Source organism: Triticum dicoccoides, chromosome 7A (assembly GCF_002162155.2).
Source record: "Triticum dicoccoides isolate Atlit2015 ecotype Zavitan chromosome 7A, WEW_v2.0, whole genome shotgun sequence".
Taxonomy (NCBI): Eukaryota; Viridiplantae; Streptophyta; class Magnoliopsida; order Poales; family Poaceae; genus Triticum; species Triticum dicoccoides.
Genome location: NC_041392.1, coordinates 698977103 through 698980567, shown reverse-complemented (window position 1 = coordinate 698980567; position 3465 = coordinate 698977103).

Below are 3465 nucleotides of genomic sequence, written 5' to 3'. Positions count from 1 at the left end.
GGAGATAGAACTCACGGGTAGAAATTTTACCTGGGCAAACACTCTCCCTAATCCTACTTACGAGAAGCTTGATACGGTGCTTGCAAGTGTGGAATGGGAACAAAAATATCCACTGGTATTGGTGCACGCGATGCAAAGGGCGATTTCCGACCGCACGCCCTTGTTAGTTGACTTGGGTGAAGCAACTCATATTGGCAATAGAAATATTTTCTCTTTTGAACTCAGTTGGTTCGAAAAATAAAATTTTATTGAGATGGTGGCAAGAGAGTGGGCTAGACCTGTTGCAGGTAGATCTAGCATGGAGCGCTGGCAGAATAAGATTAGATACCTGAGACAATTCTTGAGGGGTTGGGCCAGATGAGAGTGGGATTTATAAAAGAGAGAAGGAGAGACTTATCCAGCTAATTTAGATGCTAGATTTGCGGGCAGAAATGAATTTGTTGGACGAGTCCGAGCAGGCATGCAAGTCGGAGGCCGAGTTGAAATTGTGTTTTTTGCTTAGAGAAGAGGAGATGAAATGGGCCTTACATGCTAGGGTTCTTAAGTTTGTCCAAGGGGATGACAACACCCAGTTTTTTTCATATGATTGCTAATGGCAAGCATAGAATAAAGAAGATTATTCAGCTTGAGCAAGATGAGGGAACCGTTGTGGGCCATGAGAATCTGAAGCTTTACATATCCAACTACTACAAGCAATTGTTTGGACCACTGGTAGATAATGCGGTGACTCTAGATGAGTGTGTAGTTGAGGATATCCCCCAGTTGAGGTCAGAGGATAATGAGACTCTTTCTGCACCTTTTACTGAGAAGGAGGTGTTTGAGGCGATAGCTCAAATGAAACCGAATAAGGCACCGGGACCAGATGGGTTCCCGGCAGAATTCTATAAGAAATATTGGCATATTGTGAAAGATGATCTCATGCCTATGTTTCATGATCTCTTTAATGGACATCTACAACTGTTTCATTTAAATTTCGGCACGATTACACTTCTGCCAAAGAAAGAGGAAGCAATTCACATAGAGTAATTCAGGCCCATTTGTCTCTTGAATGTGAGTTTCAAGATCTTTACAAAAGTGGCCACCAATAGACTGACAAAGATTGCCCATTCGGTGGTTCAACCAAGTCAGACTACCTTTATGCCTGGAAGACACATCCTAGAAGGGGTAGTTGTCTTGCACGAAACTTTACATGAAATCCACTCGCAGAAACTCGATGGAGTTATATTCAAAGTGGATTTTGAGAAGGCATATGCAAGGTCAAATGGACTTTTCTGCAGCAAGCCATGCGCATGAAAGGATTTAATAAGACATGGAGGAATCAGGTGGATTCGTTTGTCTAGAAAGGTAGTGTCGGGATAAAGGTGAATGATGACATTAGTCATAATTTTCTAACGCATAAAGGCCTGAGACAAGGAGACCCGATGTCTCCGATTCTGTTTAACATCGTGGCAGACATGTGGACAGTTCTCATAGGCCAGGCCAAGGAGAAGGGCTTGGTAGGTGGTTTGGTTCCCCATTTGGTGGATGGGGGAGTCTCTATCCTACAATATGCGGATGACACAATTATATTCATGGAGCACGACCTCGCAAAAGCCAGAAATATGACGCTAGTGTTATGCCTATTTGGACAACTGTCTGGGTTAAAGATCAATTTTAACAACAGCGAATTGTTCTGCTTTGGCAGCGCCAAAGAAGACCAGGACAACTACAAGAACCTGTTCGGTTGTGAGCTGGGATCTTTTCCTTTTAGTTATCTAGGCATTCCAATCCACCATAGGAAATTAACTAATAAAGAATGGAAATGTATTGAGGATCGATTCGAGAAGAAACTAAGCTGCTGGAAGGGTAAGCTTATGCCTTATGGAGGACAGCTAGTATTGATAAATTCGGTACTTACGAGTATGCCAATGTTCCTCCTGCCTTTTTTGAGGTGCCCAAAGGGGTACGCAAGAGATTAGACTTCTATCGATCTCGCTTTTTCTGGCAATCAGATGAGGTTAAGACAAAATATCGCCAGGCAAGATGGGATATTACTTGTCGATCAAAAGACCAGGGGGGTCTTGGGATCAAGAACCTCGAGGTAAAAAATAAGTGTCTATTGAGCAAATGGCTTTACATGTTATCAAAAGATTCCGAGGGTATGTGGGCACAGATCCTCTGAAATTAATATTTGCACTCCAAAACTCTAGCCCGGTTTACTGTAAGACCAAATGATTCACCATTTTGAAAGGGACTCATGAGAGTGAAACAAACCTTCTTCCATAGGGTGAAGTTTATTGTTGGGGATGGAACAACAACAAGGTTTTGGGAGGATACATGGTTAGGCGACACGCCGCTAGCTCTCCAATATCCTTCCCTATATCACATTGCTCAACGTAAGGAGGACTACATAGCAACGATGCTGCAGACGGTGCCTTTAAATATCCAGTTCAGGAGGTCTCTAGTAGGGGAACGATGGACCTCCTGGTTACACTTAGTTAGGAGGTTGATGGAGGTACACTAGTAGAAAACAGGGCTTTCGTCCAGGCCAGTTTAGCCCATTAGTCCCGGTTCAATCCAGAACCGGGACCAATGGAGCTATTTGCCCCGGTTCGTGAGCCCAGGGGGGCGGCCGGGCCACGTGGGCCATTGGTCCCGGTTCGTCCGGACCTTTTGGTCCCGGTTGGTGGGACGAACCGGGACCAATGGTCCTGACTCCTGGCCCACCACTATTGGTCCCGGTTGGTGGCATGAACCGGGACCAAAAGGGTTACCTTTAGTCCCGGTTCATGCCACCAACCGGGACTAAAGGGTTGGCCCTCGTTGCACCCAGCTTTTAGTCCCACCTCGCCAACAGAAGGGCGCCCACACCTGTTTATAAGCCCGTCCCTCTCTCTGTTGTTGATCTCCTCTCAAAGTGAAAATAGATGCACCTATAGAGGAAATTGGACCTAAATTTATAAATAAAAATTGATTATGAATTTATGTTTAATTTTCTCTATAAGTGCATCTATGTTCACTAACAGAGAAGTTTTTATTTTTTGTGACCTAAAAGAAAAAAGAAATCACGAAAAACTGTAAGTATTTATTTCTAAGTAGAACTGAAAAAATAATGGCACTAGTAAAGTTAATCACAAACTTCAAATTCACACAAATTTCAAAGAATTCAATTTAACTATTCACACAAATTTCAAAGAATTAAAAAATAAAGCAAAAAACCAAAAGAAAATAATTAATGCAGAAAACAAAACCAAAAAACTGGAAAAAACTAAAAATAGCAACAATAAGTATTTTATTGTAAGTAGAAACAAAATAAAATGAATAAAGCAACAAAGAAAACAAAAAAAGAGTTTCCAAATTTGAAAACTAATGGCACTAACAGAAAGTTTATAATTTTTCTAAAACTAAAAGCAAAAAGAATTAAAAAATAAAGCAAAAAACAAAAGAAAATAAATAATGCAGAAAACAGAACAAAAAACTGAAAAA